Source organism: Ailuropoda melanoleuca, chromosome 12, assembly GCF_002007445.2.
Source record: "Ailuropoda melanoleuca isolate Jingjing chromosome 12, ASM200744v2, whole genome shotgun sequence".
Lineage (NCBI taxonomy): Eukaryota > Metazoa > Chordata > Mammalia > Carnivora > Ursidae > Ailuropoda > Ailuropoda melanoleuca.
The window spans coordinates 40,504,030-40,521,363 of record NC_048229.1 but is presented as its reverse complement, the minus strand read 5'-3'; the positions used below and the strand labels follow the sequence as shown (position 1 = coordinate 40,521,363).

Below are 17,334 nucleotides of genomic sequence, written 5' to 3'. Positions count from 1 at the left end.
AGAGGACACGCAGGCAGCCGGAGTGTGTGTTAGTGATCTCCTGCTGCGTAACAAATGACCCCAAGACTTGGTGGCTTAGAGCAACACACATGTATTATCCCCCAGTTTCTGTGGGTCAGAAGTCCTGGCACAGCCAAGCTGGGTGCCCTGCTCTGGGTCTCTCCTGCGGCTGCAATGGGGATGCCAGCCAGGGCTGATGTCTCCTCTCCTGCCTCAACCAGGAAGAAGGCACTTTCTAGTTCATTCCTTTCTCATGGGCTGTCGAACTGAGAGCTTCAGTTCTTCACTGGCTGTGGGCCAGAGGCTGCCTTCGGGTCCTTCTCCTCTCCAACGTGGCAGCTGTGTCATCAAAGTGTTTAATCCAGGAAGGCCCTTGAGTCTGCTAGCAAGACAGAAGTCACAATATCTGTCATCTAATCATGGGAGCGACCTCATATCACCTGTGCCATGTTCTATTCATTAGAAACCAGTCACAAGGTCAGGTCCACCTTCCTCTAGGAAGATTACACCAATGACAGGTCGGGGACAGGGAGGCATTGTAGGCCCTCGTAGAAGTTGGCCTCCCGTAGGTGAGGGAGAATCTGCAGGAAAATACCTATTCTTGAGAACTCTTTGAGGAGACAAATTTTTCAATGAATTAAGTGGCAAAGAAGAAAAGTTATAAAAATGCCAATCATTCTAAAATACATGAGGGCCGATTTCCTGATAGTTTTTTTTTTTTAAATATTTTATTTATTTGACAGAGATAAAGACAGCTAGCGAGAGAGGGAACACAAGCAGCGGGAGTGGGAGAGGAAGAAGCAGGCTCATAGCAGAGGAGCCTGATGTGGGGCTCGATCCCATAACGCCAGGATCACACCCTGAGCTGAAGGCAGACGCTTAACCGCTGTGCCACCCAGGTGCCCCTCCTGATAGTTTCTAAGCATTGAACTTAATTCCTAAGGAGAAGGCCTGGTGAAAATAGTAAATAATGAAAAATAGGTAACTTGTCTGTAATTAATTGAAACCAGAGTTCCTCACTGCCACCCCACACCTGGTTAAATGCAGGTCTGAGAGTGTTCCAGTTACCTATGGCCCCATAACAATAAGCCACAGTTGAGTGGCTTAAAACAACATTTGTACTGCTTACACATCTGCAGTTTGGACAGGGTCAGTGGGGGCGGCTCATGTCTGCTACACTCAGCATTGGCTGGGGCAGCCTGAAGACAGGGAGCTGGAATCTTCTCCAGGTTCTCACTCACACGTCTGCAATTGATGGTGCCTCCCAGCAGGGGGCGCTGTGGCCAGGACACCTATAGGCGACCCTTCTATGTGGACGCTAGAGCTTCCTCACAGCACAGCGCCTGGGCTTCTCCTGAGAGAAACTGAGGCAGAGGGTACCGTCTTTTAGTACTTAGCCTCGAAAGACACCTGGTGTCATCCCCACCATAGTCGGGCCTGCTGGACTCAGGGGGAGGGGCTGCAGATCCCACATCTTGATGGAGGAGCGTCTGCGTCGAAGGTCTTACTGTAAGGAGGGCACGTAGGATGGCATTCATCTTTGGAAAATACAGTCTGCCACAGAGAGCAAACTAGCCCCCACTCTATCCCTGAGCTTTCATGAGTGTCAGTGACAACAGAGCTCATAAGGTGAACAGAGGTGTGTAGTCGTGAGAAATAGCAGGTGTAATGCTGATAAATAAGAAATACAGTTGGGGCGCTGGGGTGGTGCAGTCAGTTGGGCGTAGGACTCTTGGTTTTGGCTCAAGTCTGATCTTAGGGTCTTGGGATGAAGCCCCTTCCCCATGTAGAGCCCCCCCATCGGGCCCCATGCTGAGTGCGGAGTCAGCTTGAGTTTCTCTCTCTCTCTCCGTCTGCCCCTCCCTTCCTCCCTCTCTCTCTCTCTCCCAAATAAATAAACTCTTAAAAAAAAAAAAAAAGGAATACAATCGTTTCTCCCTCTTCTCCGGTTGAGTGGGAGGCTGGGAATAGATCCATCAAAGGCATTGTGCAGGGCCGCTGCGCCAAGCCTGTGGGCTTGAGAGTCTCACTTGGCCTATTATCGTAAAGCCTGTAAAAGTCCCTGTATTGCTTTTCTATTGTTGCATGACGAATTGCCACAAATTTAACAGCTTGAGCAACACCCATTTATTACTTCACAGTTTTGTAGGTCAGGAGTCCAGGCAGGTTTGCACACAGGCTATTGCAACGCTGAAATGAAGACGTCAGTGGCCAGGCTCTGGGGAAGAATCTAGAAATACTCTTGAAATTGAATCTAATGGAGGCGGCTTGCAACATCAGTTCTTCTCCGCCGGGCGCTGCTAGGGAAGTTTTGACCACCAGAGGGCGCAAGAACCACGAGCCCCGCCGTCCGAGTTCCCGCTTCCCTCCGCCACGGTGGTCCAGGTACCAGCGGCATCTTGGGAACTTGTTAGGAAAGTGGAATCTCAGGCCCCCAGACCAGACCTGCTGAATCAAGATGCGCGTTTTGTCAAGACCCCCAGGCAATTCCTGTGCACACGAAAGTTTGATGGGCGCTGCCTCTCGGTGGTGCTCACTCTGGGCTGCGGGGTGGGGAGAGGGTAAAACCTCCTGAGACAAGGCTCCCTTCCTCCCAGAGTCTGATTTTAACGAGCCTGAGGCCAGAGCGTTAAAGGCTCCCCCTGAGGATTTTCACGTGCATCCAAGGATGAGTCTCTGCAAGTCTAGCTCATTCCCGACTGTAGAGAACCTTGCTCGTGAACAGAGCTGTGCGGGGAGTGCGGCACGCCGCCTGCCTGTAGCCACAGGCGAAGGTCGCGAAGCCCCATCCTCAGGGCTCCCCTGGGGTGCAAGACCAGACCTTTGGGACCCCGGGGTTATAGTGAAGTCGGGCCAGTGTGAAACACGGAGGAAGTGCTCTCTCACAGTGTTTCTAAGACCCGATTCAAACAGCAACTCCTCCGACAGAAACTCCAGGTCCCCGGCCTCGCGGTTGGTGATAGTACTTCTTGGTCGCTGCTCCCTGATCATGATGCTGCTTCCGGGTCGCCACCTGGAAAGCAGGAAACGTGTTGACTCTCCCCTGCAGAGTGTCTGCTCAAGGAAACACCATCCACAAAGCTAGTGACCTGGGGAGCCCCTGCTGGTGGTGGAACCGCCCCCGTCCCCCTGGCAGTGTTCGGAGAGACTTTTTTTTTTTTTAATCTTTTTCTTTGGGGGGGGAGGGGCAGAGGAAGGGAGGGAGAGAGAGAATCTTGAGCAGGCTCCACGCCCAGCACAGAGCTGGAGGTGGGGCTCCGTCTCAGGACCCTGAGATCATGACCTGAGCTGAAATCAGGGATGGGTTGCCCAACCGACTGAGCCACCCAGGCGCCCTTAACAGGGACTTTCAAAAACCTTTCTCCTTCCCCATTTATAAGGCGCTTTGCAGTCCCAATGCACTTTTAGGTAAAAAACTTCATTTTCGCTGTACCTAGACCCCCCACCCAGGTGAGCTGAGACTAGGTTAAGGATACAGTTGTGGGAAAGGGAGTGAGAGAGAGATGAATGGATAAGCTGAAGTTCACAGGATGAGTCAGGCAGAATTAGGACAAGAAATCACTTTATGAAATGTCCTCATTTGCGAAGTGCTATTTCCAGGATGTGGCAACATCCGACTTCTGACTGTTCTTTCCTGACTGTTCCGGAGCATTTCTGGGCACTGCAGCATTGCCTTTCCTTCTCCATTCTCCTTCCCCAAATTGAAGGTGTGTTTTTTTTTCATTCTAGAATCCTCAGTTAATCTCCTATTAAATGTCCACTGACTTCTATGATTTCTCATGTTCAGTAGGGTCACCAGGGATGCGGTAAATTCTCAATATACGCTAGCAATAATGATAACGGTTTCATTTTAGATTTCTTGAATGCAAGGAACTGATTTCCTGTTATATCTCCAGCACTTTAACAAAATATTTGTGGAATGAATGAATCACGAATCAAGTGGGGGGATTTGCCAAGTTAAATGGGGGTGAGAAGCAGAGAGAGCAAAGCAATCCAGCCCTGGGCTGCTAGTGCTGTGGTGGGCCCGGGGCCAGGCTCTGACCCAGAGCCGTGGAAGATGCCACGTGTAGGCACACTGTCAGCACCGCAGAAGAGAGCTGGGCTCATCTTCTCAAATAATGGCAACACTCTGCATCCTACTCCCTTTTCCTGTTCCTCTCTATGGTGCAGAAGAAGGAAGTCAAAGCCTGGATATAGTTCCTGCTCACATGAAATGCTGTAAAGTTCTTTTTTTTTAAAGACTGTATTTATTTATTTAAGAGAGAGAAAGAGAGAGAGACAGGGCGAGCATGAGCAGAGGGGGAGGGAAAGGGAGAATCTCAAGCAGCCCCCTCGCTGAGCACAGAACCCAGTGTGGGGCTCGATCTCACGACCCTGAGATCATGACCTGAGCCAAAACCAAGAGTCTGGTGGTGCTCAACCGACTGAGCCCCCAGGCGCTCGAGCCTGGTAAGTTCTTTGAAGAGTTCAGAGAACCTCCAGATGCTGACTCCTTCAGGAGGGCTTTCCAGCGCTTTCTTCTGTCAAGTGCCTTCCTCCCCTTGGTTAGAAATCCTTCTCCTTCCTGGGTCCCCAAACAACTCCCCCGCACCCCCGCCCAGATGTTTGAGGAGAGATGTGGAACGAAGGGCTCTGCCTTCATCCCATGTTTCTGCTCTGAGGCTCCACCCCAGGTCCCCCAACCCCCACCCGCTACACTTGGCCTTCCCCCATTGCTTTCCTCCCACCAGCCCCCACTTTCTTCCTTGAGACCTGCCTCTCCAAGGGCCTGTAGTGCCTGCCCAGGGTGGGGCTGTGGCCCCGGGCATGGCTCCTGCTCAGCCCCGCTCTGCCCCTGCCACTAAGAACCAGCGTCTGGCATCCATGGTGCAGGAGGCCTTCTGTTTACTCTTGGCCCATCCTTAGGGCCTCATGAGGGGTGAGCAATGGCAGGCGAGGACGCCGGCCGCAGAGATACTTGGGACTGGCGATAGGCAGGCCAAGGGAAGGCTGGGAGGAGCCTTGGGAAGGGCGCTTTGGGAAAGGCATCCCAGTGAAAGGAAAGAAAAGCTTCGTTCCTCCCTTCACAGACCACAGGGAGGGAGCTGCCGTGAGTGCATGGATGAAAAGACAGAGTATTAGGACTGGAGAAGTTTAAAAATGCATAAACAGGGGCGCCTGGGTGGCGCAGTCATTAAGCATCTGCCTTTGGCCCAGGTATCGAGCCCCGCATCGGGTTTCCTGCTCTGCTGGGAGCCTGCTTCTTCCTCTCCCACTCCCCCTGCTTGTGTTCCCTCTCTCGCTGGCTGTCTCTCTCTGTGTCAAATAAATAAATAAAATCTTAAAAAAAAAAAGTACGTCATTCTTAAAAAAAAATAAAAATGCGTAAACATATTTATATACATTATTAGTTAGTCCCATCACGTAGATTCTTAGAATTAAAATTATTGGGCCAAACAAATGCAGACCTTTTGAATTTTTGTGTTGTTCAAAATTATACACACACATAGTAGAAAAGGTAAAATAATTCAGCATGCAGATGTCTTCTCCACCTCATTCCTTCTCATCCTTGATTCTACTCTCCAGAATCAACCACTCTCTTTTAGTGGACACTTCTGTTTTATTATTTTTTATTTTTTTAATTTATTAAAGACTTTATTTATTTATTTGACAGAGAGAGAAAGCCAGCGAGAGAGTGTACACAAGCAGGGGGAGTGGGAGAGGAAGAAGCAGGCTCATAGCGGAGGAGCCTGATGTGGGGCTTGATCCCAGAACACCGGGATCACGCCCTGAGCCGAAGGCAGATGCTTAACGACTGAGCCACCCAGGCGCCCTGGACACTTCTGTTTTAATCTTCATGTTCACAAATAGAAAGTTAATACACAGTCTTGGTTTTTTAGCTGTATATATTACCCCTTGACTTTTTACTGGATGATGATAAACTAGCTCTTCCACACATGTTTACATATTACGCACATCCTTTCCCACACACCAGTATCCTCCCCATCCATCCAACTTCCCAAAGTTGTTATTTCATGGTTTTTATGAAATCAACAAGTAGTGATTCTATGATTATGATTAGGAAAATGTTAGAGCTGAGCTATGTAGTGTGCTGTGACTGACATTTTGTCCCCATGCAAGCTTCTTGTTTTTTACAACTTAACATTTGCCTTTTCCCCCCTTTTTGAATCATTTAACCTCCAACATCTCTGTTCTGCTCCAATCTGGACTGGCTGCTCGTTCACAGGCTGCAGAATTCTCTTCCCGGGACTTCCCTTCACCATCTTGCTAGGTTGATTCCCCCATTATTCCCTCCTGGCTTACTCCCTTGTTTTTTGGAAGGAATGTCTTCTAGAAGCTTCTTGAGAAAGAGTGCTTGGGAGGCAATTTTTGAGACATCGTATGTCTGAAAATGTCTAATCCCACTTCCTATTGATTAATAGTTTGGTGTCCTTCCAACTATAATCCTTCAACTGTGATTTTTTTTTCTTTCTGGAAATTTTTAGAACTGATGTTCTGAAGTATCATTATTGTATTTTAATAGTTGTTCTCCACTCTGTAGGTCCTTTCCAGTTTTCAGTTGTGGGATTTTTCTTGTAATATATCTTTAATAATTTCTTCACTACTGTGTTTTCTGTTTTCTCTTATTTTGGAATTTCTGGATTTATCCTCTAATTTTCTTATCTTCTCTTACTATCTATTATGTCTTGTATTTTACTTTCTAGGAGTTTTCCTTTTGGTTTAACACTTACAGTGTATATACCATTTACCAGTTAAAGGAAGTGCTTTTCTATTTCCATATTGCTACGAGTTTTTAATCATGAATCAATGTAGAATTTTTTGGAATGGTTTTTTTTTTGCATCTTTTGATCTCTTAATATATTGAATTACATTTACTGATTTTCTTTGTTAAACCATCCTTGCATTCATAGCATAAACCCAACTGCAGGATTCAGTCTGCTAATATTTTGTTTGGGATGTTTTGCATCTATGCTTATAATTTTCCTTTCTCATAATGAGATTACATATTTTAGTATCAAGGTAATGCTAGCCTTACAAAGTGAGTTGGGAGATCTCTCTTCACTTTTCTTTCTGGAAAATAGTTTGTATAAAATTGGAATTACTTTGTGCTAGTATGTTTGGCAGAACCCGCTGTTAAAAACCATTTGGTCTGTGTTTCTGTGTGTGTGGTCTGATGGGGAGTACAGGGAGCAGTAGCAGTAATTAAACTTTTTTTTTAAAGTAAGTTATTTTTTTAAAAAAGATTCTATTTAGGGGCGCCTGGGTGGCTCAGTTGTTAAGCATCTGTCTTCGGCTCAGGGCGTGATCCCAGGGTCCTGGGATCGAGCCCCACATCAGGCTCCTCCGCTGGGAGCCTGCTTCTTCCTCTCCCACTCCCCTGCTTGTGTTCCCTCTCTCACTGGCTGTCTCTCTCTCTGTCAAATAAATAAATAAAATATTTATTTGAGAGAGAGTGAGAGCACGAGCAGGGGGTAAGGGTAAAGGGAGAGGGATAAGCAGACTCCATCCTGAGCAGGAGGGAGTCCAATGCAGGACTTGATCCCAGGACCCCGGGATCACGATCTGAGCCACCCAGGTCCCCCTAAACTTATTTTTAAATTTAAATTTTTAACCAGTAATTAAATATATTTCATTTACTTGTTCTATGACCATTTATATTTTGTATTTCTTTTTCTTTTAAGATTTATTCATTTATTGAGAAAGAGAGGCTGGGGAAGGGGTAGAGGGAGAGGGAGAGAGAATCTCAAGCAGGCTCCAGGCTAAGCATGGAGCCCAACATGGGGCCCGATCACACAACCCTGAGATCACAACCTGAGCTGAAACCAAGAGTTGGATGCTTAACTGACTGAGCCACCCAGACACCCCTATATTTTGTATTTGTTATTGAATCCATTTTGGTGAATTATAGTTTTTTCCTGGAAATTAGTCCATTGCATCTAAGTTATCAAACACATTGACAAAAAGTTGATCATAATATACCCTCTCATTTTAATAACTGTAGCATCTGTATCTTCGTTCCTTGTACTCATTTTTAATTTAGAATGTTTGTGCCGGGGTGCCTGGGTGGCACAGCGGTTAAATGTCTGCCTTCGGCTCAGGGCGTGATCCCGGCGTTATGGGATCGAGCCCCACATCAGTCTCCTCCACTGGGAGCCTGCTTCTTCCTCTCCCACTCCCCCTGTTTATGTTCCCTCTCTCGCTGGCTCTCTCTCTGTCAAATAAATAAATAAAATCTTTTTAAAAAATATTAAAAAAAAAAGAATGTTTGTGCCTTCTCTCTGTTTTTTTCCCTAATCAGTCTTTCCAACTTTTGTCATTTTATCTTTTTCAAGAACCGGCTTGTGACTTCCAATCTGCTCTCTTGTATCCTGGTTTTCTATTTTAATTTTCTGTTGATACCTTTATTATTTCCTTTCTCATATATTCTTAGGATTTATTCTCCTGTCTCTTTTCCATCTTTTAACTTGGTTGCTTACTTCATTAAATAGCATTTAAGGCTATAATTTTCTTTCAAGTTTTTATAGGTGGCTTTTTCATTATTGTCAGTTCCGTATATTTTCTAATTTCCATTATGGGCTCTCCTTTGACTTGTGAATTATTGAGAAACATGTTTACTTTCCAATCATGAGTTTTTCTAGTAATATTTTAGTTATTAATTTCTGACCATTTTATTATGACAAGAGACAGCATTTGTTTGCCATTAAAACCTTTAACAGTGCATCGACACTTTTTTTATGGCCCAGACTGTGATGAGATTTTGTAAATATGCCATGTGTGCTTAAAAGAATGTATATTCTTGTCCCATCACTGTGTTGTGCACCGGAAACTAATGGGGCATGTGTCAAAAATACTTCAATTTTTAAAAATGTGCATTCTTTCCTTACTGAGTACAATTTATCAGTGCGCCCAAACTTAGAAGTGTTATATTTTTCTGGTAACCTGAACTTTTACATTGTTAGGTTGTAAATTATTTTTTTTTCAGGAAAGTATCATTTTTTTTTAAAGATTTTATTTTATTTTTTCGACAGAGATAGAGACAGCCAGCGAGAGAGAGAACACAAGTAGGGGGAGTGGGAGAGGAAGAAGCAGGCTCACAGCAGAAGAGCCCGATGTGGGGCTCGATCCCATAACGCCGGGATCACGCCCTGAGCCGAAGGCAGACGCCTAACCGCTGTGCCACCCAGGCGCCCCTGTTAGGTTGTAGATGTCTTTACCATTAACAATGTTTTTACTTTACATTTTTGTTGTCTGATGTATTATAGGGACACTACCTTTCCTTCAGTTAGTATTTTCCTGATAAATCGTTTTCCTTTTCCTTTCAGCCTTTCTTTACCCCCGTTTGTCAGTTCTTTGTCTTGTAAAGAGCATGTGGCTGCACATGGTTTTTCTTTGTCTCGTTTGGCAATGTTTGTGCTTTAACTGCAGCAGTTCGTCTTTTTACCTGCATGATAATTCATATGCTAGTGATAGTTCATCCATAAAATTGTGTACACTTTCTCTTTATTCCACTTTCCCATGCTTCTTTCACGTTTTGTGCCTTATTTTGGATTGAGGGTTTTTCTTTTCCATTTTTTCCCTTCTACTAGTTTAGACGGTAGACATTCTGTTTCTCTTATTTTAGATGCACGGTGAGTGTTTCAAAGTTTCTTCTCAGTGTCTTTATTCCCCTTGAACAGCACAAGAGCACTGGAATTCCAGTCATCCATCCTGACTTTAAGGCTGTTACTGTCATGGATTTTAGTTCTAGCCTGTTTCTGTAAACGGGAGAACAAAAACTTCTTGTTTTACACGATGACCATCCACTTAGATTTGCTCACACATTTCTCACTTTTATTGCTCATTCTTCTGTCCTACGGTTCGTATTTTCCCTCTGATATTACTTCTTGCTGATGAGCTGAATTCTTTAGAATCTCCTTTAGTCAAGATCTGTTTATTGCAAAATAGTTCCATTTTTACTCACTTACCTGAAAGTGTTCTCCATTCGTCCGCAATCTTGCACGATGGCTGGGAATGCAGTTCTGGGTTGACAGCTATTTTTGTCTCGCCACATGGAATACCTTGTTCTCTCATCTCCTTGTTCCCATTCTACTATTGAGAAGTCAGCAGTAAATCTCATTTTGGTTTCATCTAGGTAATCTGTCTTCTATTTCCAGCTGCTTTGAAATCATCACATTGTCTTTGGTGTTCTCTGGTTTCTAGGTGTGTGTTTTTTTTTTTAAAGATTTATTTATAGAAGAACGTGCACATGAGCAGGAAGGGCAGAGGGAAAGGAAGAGAGAGAGAATCCTCATGCAGACTCCCTGCTGCACACAGAGCCTGATGCGGGACTCCATCCCAGGACCCTGAGATCACGGCCTGAGCTGAAATCGAGAGTCTGCCTTGGAACCAACTGAGGCCTCCAGGCGCCCCCCAGCAGTGTTTTCAGTTGAGTGTTCTTCATCCGGAATTGTTTTACTGCTGTGTTTCTCCTTTTTTTTCTTTTGACAGCTTTGTTTGGCTCCTGTGCATATACTTTGCTCTTCAACCGTTTAATGAAAAATCTCAAACACACAGAAGAAGGAACGGTACCACGAACACCTACACGCCCACCACCTACGTTCTGCTGTCCACGTTTGATGCACCTGCTTCATCTTACATTTTTTTAAAGATTTTATTTATTTATTTGACAGAGAGAGACAGCCAGTGAAAGAGGGAACACAAGCAGGGGGAGTGGGAAAGGAAGAAGCAGGCTCGCAGTGGAGTAGGGAGCCCGATGCGGGGTTTGATCCCAGACCCTGGGATCACCCCTGAGCCGAAGGCAGACGCTTAATGACTGAGCCACCCAGGTGCCCCTCATCTTACGTTTTGTGCGTTGGAAGTACGTTCCAGGCATCAGGTCTCCTACTCAAAATCCATCAGCCATGCACTCCCCTTCCAGTGCCTCTAACCAGGAGCGAGGGAGCTCTTCACTTCCAACTGATGAAGAGACCTGTGGGCTGAGGGGAGGCTCTCCTGTCTGCCTAGCAGGAAATCTCTCTGGGGTCCAGCGAAGTTCCTAATTCACAGGGCTGTGTCCCTGCATGAGCAGTTTAACTTGCCTTTGCCTGAGCAGACCAGTGGCAGCAGGAAGGCCCTTCTAGTGCACCTTGCAGTCTCTCCCGCAGGAGGCTTCCCGTCCCCCACCTCCACGCCAGGTAGCTCCAGGAGAGTTCCAACTGTCAGGGTGTACATCCCACTCTTCATATTCCAAACAAGTGACTGCCACCATTTGCCCAACAGGATGAGCCTCTTGTGACCTTCCGGGCTCAGCTTGAGATCATAACCGTGGGCACTCTTTCTTCGCTTCTGTCTAGACCCATTTGACTTTCATTGTACCGGCAGCCCTTCCTTCCAGGCCAAGGTCTGGTCTTCAGATACCCCCTAGTTACGCCAGAAGTGGAGGGTGCATTTATGTTTCTAAATTCACTTGCTCATTTGGCATTGTTTCTGAAAGAGAAAGTGCAGCAGCAATTTTATTTGTCAAAATCTTTAACATGAAAATGTTAATGTCCTAGGGATTGGGGGAAGGTGGAGGGGGACAGGAGGCGACTTTGGGGGTGATGGATATGATATGTTGGTTAGCCTGATTGTGCTGATGGTTTCATGGATATATACACATGTCAATATCTAACTGTCTGCTTTCAACGTGTGCAGTTTCTCATACGTCAATTATGCTTCAATAGAGCTGTTAAAATAGGTTTAATTAATGATGATATATTGCAACTTGTCATTAAAACTTTATTTTTAAGCTATTTATTGAAGTACAAGTGTACAAACAGCAACATACATAAATCTTGAAATACAGCATAATTAATTTTTCATGTGTATACTATAAACTACAGGATACTTCCAGTACCTTAGATGGTCCCTCGTGCCCTCCCAGTTAGTACCCATTGGAGGTGAGCTCTACTCTGACCTCTAGCATCACGGATGGGTTTAGCCCATTCTTGAACTTTGCATTAATAGAAATGCATCCACGTTGATGCTTGTAAATAGTTTGCTCGTTTCTCATTGCCATGTAGTATCCCATTTTATGACTATATCATAATTTATTTAATTATTCTATTATTGAGGAAAATTTGGGTTGTTTCCATCTGGGGCTACTTTGAATAAAGCCACTATTTTCTTGTACATTTCTTTTGGTGATTATTACCTACTGAGTGACTCAGTAGGTTGAATGGTGCCCCCCCCAAAAGATATGTCCATAGCCTAACCCTCAGAATCTGGGAATGGGACATTGTTTGGGAAAAGGGTCTTTGCAGATGTAATTAAGCTAAGATTTCAAGATGAGCTCATCCTGGATTATATGGGTGGGCCCTAAATCCAATGACAAAATGTCCTTATGAGACACGCAGCGGGGGCGGGGCAGGGGAGAAGGCCATTTGCAGACTGAGGCGCAGAGTGGGAGCTACACAGCTATCAGCCAAGGGGCGCTGGGACCCCCACAGCTGGGAGAGGCACGGAGGGATTCAGCCCTAGAGCTTCTGGAGGGAGCGCAGCCCTGCCAGCACCTTGACTTCACACCTCTGAACTCCAGAACCCTGACAATCATGAATTTCTGTGCTTATAAGCTCCTGCGTTTATGGAAATTTTCATAGCAGCTCCAGGAAACAAATACAGGTGTCGTTTAAATTCAGCTGTATTGATATCTATTTATATTTGTTTGAAATGTGCACAACGCTACAACTGAAATTTTTTAAGTGTTTGGAGTGCAGAGTTTCCCAAGTCAGACGAACTTTTTCTCCTGTTTCTGAGAATACGTAGTGTTTTTTTTTAAAGAGTTTATTTATTTATTTGACAGAGAGAGAGAGAGCACAAGCAGGGGGAGGGACAGAGGGAGAGGGAGAAGCAGGCTCCCCACCGAGCAGGGAGCCTGATGCAGGGCTCGATCCCACAACCCCGGGATCATGACCTGAGCTGAAGGCAGACAGAATTCTGGAGCCCCAGAATAGGTAGTGTTTTGCTCAGCAAACAAAAGAGCTGAGAGTGGCCCCAGTGGGCTTGTCGTGTGGATCTGCGAACCTCATTGGTGGCAGGGGAGCCCCTCTGAAGCCATGTCCCACCCAGGGGTGTCTGTTCCTCTAGGACCCTGAGCCTCTGCTTGTGCGGCCAGCTTCCCGCCTCCTGTCCCTCCTTTCCTCAGCTTTGCAGGGGCAAGGACAGTTGTTTCCTATTAAATTAGTCATACTTAACTTTTAAAATATATATATATATCGTTTTTAAATGTTGAGAAGATTTCACTTTTTAAAAAAAATATTTTATTTATTCCTTCGAGAGAGAAACAGAGAGAGCACAAGCGGGGAAGAGGCGGGGGAGAGGGAGAGGCAGACACGCCGTTGAACAAGGAGCCCGATGTGGGACTCGATCCCAGGACTCTGGAATCATGACCTGAGCCAAAGGCAGACACTTAACCATCTGAGCCACCCAGGCACCCCTTGAAAAATATTTTAAAATAAAACCAAAAAAGGTGCATAATCCCAATATATAAAACAACCCCCAAAAACCAAAAAACCCTACCAAAGCTGTCGTGTTTGGAGGGCCCTCCGCCTCACAGGCCTGACTGTGGAGCAAAATGAACTCCTTCCAGTTCCTCCCTTGGCCCCTGCAAGCATGCATTGCCTTCTCACTTGAAGAAGTTGCCTAAGAAATGATGTGGAAAAACACTCCGAGCTAAACCCAACCGCCACGGGGACGTGACCAGCATTCTAGAATTCTTACATTACTCCTCGCCCTATTTCCCCAGCACCTGCTTTCCGGCATCTTGGGGTGTGGTTGTTGAAATCATGATCCGCAGATGCTCAAACACCCGCCCCCCCGAACACATAGTAATAACTAAGACACCGATTGGGCATTCACTGTGTGCTGGAGCCCAGGCAAAGCATTTTACTTATCAGATGTCTTATCAGACTCTCTCAAAACCCCTGGAGGTGGGCGATCACGTTTTCCACACTTCCCAGGGGAAGGCTGTAAACTCACGGACTGTGGGGATTGCGTCTCTGTCAGCGGCTTGATCCCCGTTTTCCAGAAGAGCAGCCAACAACATGTGCGTCAGTGGGTAGGGGGACAGCCTAGAACATGACTGCAGTTTACTAGAAGACTCCCCATATCACTGCTGAAAGGAAGTCTCCAATCTGGAAGTTTCCTTGGAGAGTTCCCAGCCCAGGGGAAACACAGGTGGACATTCCACAGGGCGTTTCAGTTCACTCCAAAAGCATCTGTGAGTCCTACAAAAAATGTTGTGCTTGGTCCCGACAACTCCTTGCAGAAATGACCTCGAATGGTCAGAAAAGTGTGTTTTTTCAGGTTTTGAGAAGCAGAGCAGGCCACCTTTTCTTGGACTGTGTTTTGGGCCCCTCCTTTTGGTTTATAGGGTGGGAATAAAATATATAAAATTAGAAGGCAAGACAAAAAACCAGGCGCTGGGGAGAAGGAAGAAACCCTTAGGAGTTCCTGGTTGACAGCATGTGAAAAAACCCCTCTTCATCCCTCCTGCCCTGTTTCCGTCAAGGTTTCGATCCGCGGGCAACTCAAGGTATGCCAAGCTCCTTCCCCAGAGAGCCCAAGTTTAGGGGCAGGTCATAGTCTTGGACTGGGTGACTTTGCTGTGAGAGGAGCAGCAATGACACTTCCATCCAAGACGCTGAACAGACAAAGCAAAAGTTCTCGAGGAACAAAGGCCCCCACGACACTGACTGGGGAGGTCGAGGCAGAGAGAGGGCGGCCGGCAGGGAACTGTCCAACTTGCCTCGCTGCTGCTGGATTCCACCTGGCGCACATCTGTTTTGTAGAAACGGAACTTGCTCTTGCCCAAAGGGAGAACTCTCAGGATGCAGACAAGGAATTGAAGGGGAGGACATCACAGAATTTGGGACTTTCCAGGGTGGAGAGTGTGGGAAGGAATTTGCTAAAATCAGACACGCTGGGGAAAAAACCTTACGCACCCAGAGAGTGTGGGAGAGATTTGGCAAGGAGTCAAAATTTACCAGCCCCACGTGGGCATACCCTGAGAAGAAATCAGAAGTCACAGTTCATTGGAAATAGATAGATGCCATCAGGAAATCTTGAAGTATCTGGGGAATGCAAGTATCACATCATCGCTTGTTATTTGTCAGGAATACATAAGCCCACACTCTCTTGAGCACCCACGTAGGAGTAGAAAATGGAACAGTCAGCATAGATTCCATCCGTATGCCAAATCTTCATGTGGAAAACTACTACAGAAAGGACACAAAATCTGGACTCCTCAACCCACCATCACATCCCAGCTGGAAGGAGCCTCCAGTGGGCAGTCTCATGACCCTGCTGCTCCCCTGAATGAGGGGAAGGCAGGAATAATGGACAAGAGGCAAGTAGCTTTCAACCACAGAGCTTTTGGGATGGAGAAACACGGAGGGGACTCACATGGGGTGTTCTTAGGTGGCCTTGCTCGTTTGAGATTTCGTTTCCACACACCAGCCCCTCCCATGTTTCCAAGGACATTAGGTTCTAATGAGTTTCCTTCTCTTCACAGCCCTGACACCAACCATGAACTTTATTCAGAAATCTGTCTGCAAAGGCAGAGATCGGGAAAGGTATAAGAAACGCTGACCTCAAGCCCAATTCCCCATGTAGCTCGAACCCCTAAGAAAGAATCTTAAGCCGACCTTGATGTTTCTTGAAGACAATAATCCTGTGCAGGGAGAGAAGGGAAGGTTCTGGGAACAGATGTGCCAGGTGAGGTGAGGGACATCTTGACAGCTAGATGTCTCGGGGTGGGTGACCTCCACCAACATGCCCGGGGATGCCCAGACCAGCACTGGCCTCTGTCCAGCTGCCCACTGGACCTGTCCATCTGGAGTGCTGTAGGCACATCTCCAGACCATTTTCCTAAATAGAACCCTTGATGTGTTTCAGCAAAACATTTGATGTCAATCTTCCACTCCCCCTTCAGTGTCAAACCACAGGCTGAGCCTCGCGCCGGGCCCCACTCCTGAATACGAACTGACAGGCAAGGATCATGCACAGCTGAGGAAAGCATCCAACACAAAAGCCAAGAGACTCTTCAAGACGAGCAAGGTGGGAGGACTTTCCATCCCAGATATAGCAAGACTAACTGTAAAACTATACATATAATTAGGATAATCAGGTATGTATAATTAAGGTAGTGTGGGTTTTGCACGGGGTAGACCAGGAGACCAAGGAAGCTCTGAAACACCGAGGGGTGGGTGGGTGGATGGATGGAGGGAGGGAGGCTTGATGTCCAACAGGGAGGAGCAAGGAGACACGTGAACAAGTGTTATAGCAGCGCTATTTTTAATAGCGCAAACTGGGAAGCCCTCAAATGTCCATCACCATAATTGATAAGTAAGTAGAGGCGTTTAACCACAATTTATTTTATCAGTACCACAGCGATACTATACGATATTAAAAATGAACACATTTCAGCTGTATACAATAAGGTGAATGACTCACAAACATAATGTTCAATGAAAGGAGCCAAATACAAAACAATTCCAAGTGTGTTACTCTGTCTGTATGAAGTTCAGAAACAGGCAAAACTAAACTACGGTTTCGGGGAATATGTGCTTAAGTGGTAAAACTAAAGAAAAAACAAAGAAGGGATTTTCAGGGAGCTCAGGGTGTGCTTTTCTTTGTGGGGAGAAGGGATTTGATGGGGAAGGCATTTGTGGGTGCTGGCAACATGCGTTTTCTTGGCGTGGGTGGTGGGTCCGTGGGTTCTTCCTTTATAATTAGATATGAAGTCATACATTTATATTTTATTTTTTTATTTTTGAGAGAGAGAGCACGTGCACACATGCACACAAGCTGGAGAGGGGCAGGGAGGGGGGAGAGAGAGAATCTCAAGCAGGATCCACGTCTAGTGCAGAGCCCCACGCGGGGCTCGATCCCACGACCCTGAGATCATGACCTGAGCCGAACTCAAGAGTCGGACACTTACCTGACTGAGCCACCCAGGCGTCCCTTCAGCCATACGTTTATATTTTATTCCCTTTCCTGTGTGTATTATCTGTCACAAAAAAGATCTTTCGTAAACATGAAATACCAAAGGAAAAAAATCCTAGCAAAAGATAAGAAAGTGGGGGGAAGGAGAATTGGAGGAAGGGGTCCGATGGTACAAAATTCCAGTTATCAGGTAACGACGTGCTGGAAATGCGAGCTGCAATGTGGCGACCACAGTAACCCTGCCGTGTGGTAGACGGGAAGGTTGCTAGCCAGTAGATCCTAAGGGTTCTCACCACAAGGAGAAGATTATTTTCCTTTTTCCTTTCTTTTTTTTTTTTAAAAGATTTTATTTATTTATTTATTTGAGAGACG

General features: G+C 46.1%; 1 long non-coding RNA gene across 1 annotated transcript in view; it reads left to right on the top strand.

The window, feature by feature from the left end:
- The first annotated feature begins 9,081 nt into the window (after positions 1–9,081).
- The window catches only part of LOC117795151, an 8,963-nt gene continuing 710 nt past the window's right edge, over positions 9,082–17,334 (top strand). Inside the window, exons 1-3 of the long non-coding RNA XR_004618989.1 lie at positions 9,082–10,425; positions 15,530–15,732; positions 15,950–16,074. This is a non-coding gene — a long non-coding RNA (uncharacterized LOC117795151). The remainder of the gene's footprint in view (positions 10,426–15,529; positions 15,733–15,949; positions 16,075–17,334) is intronic.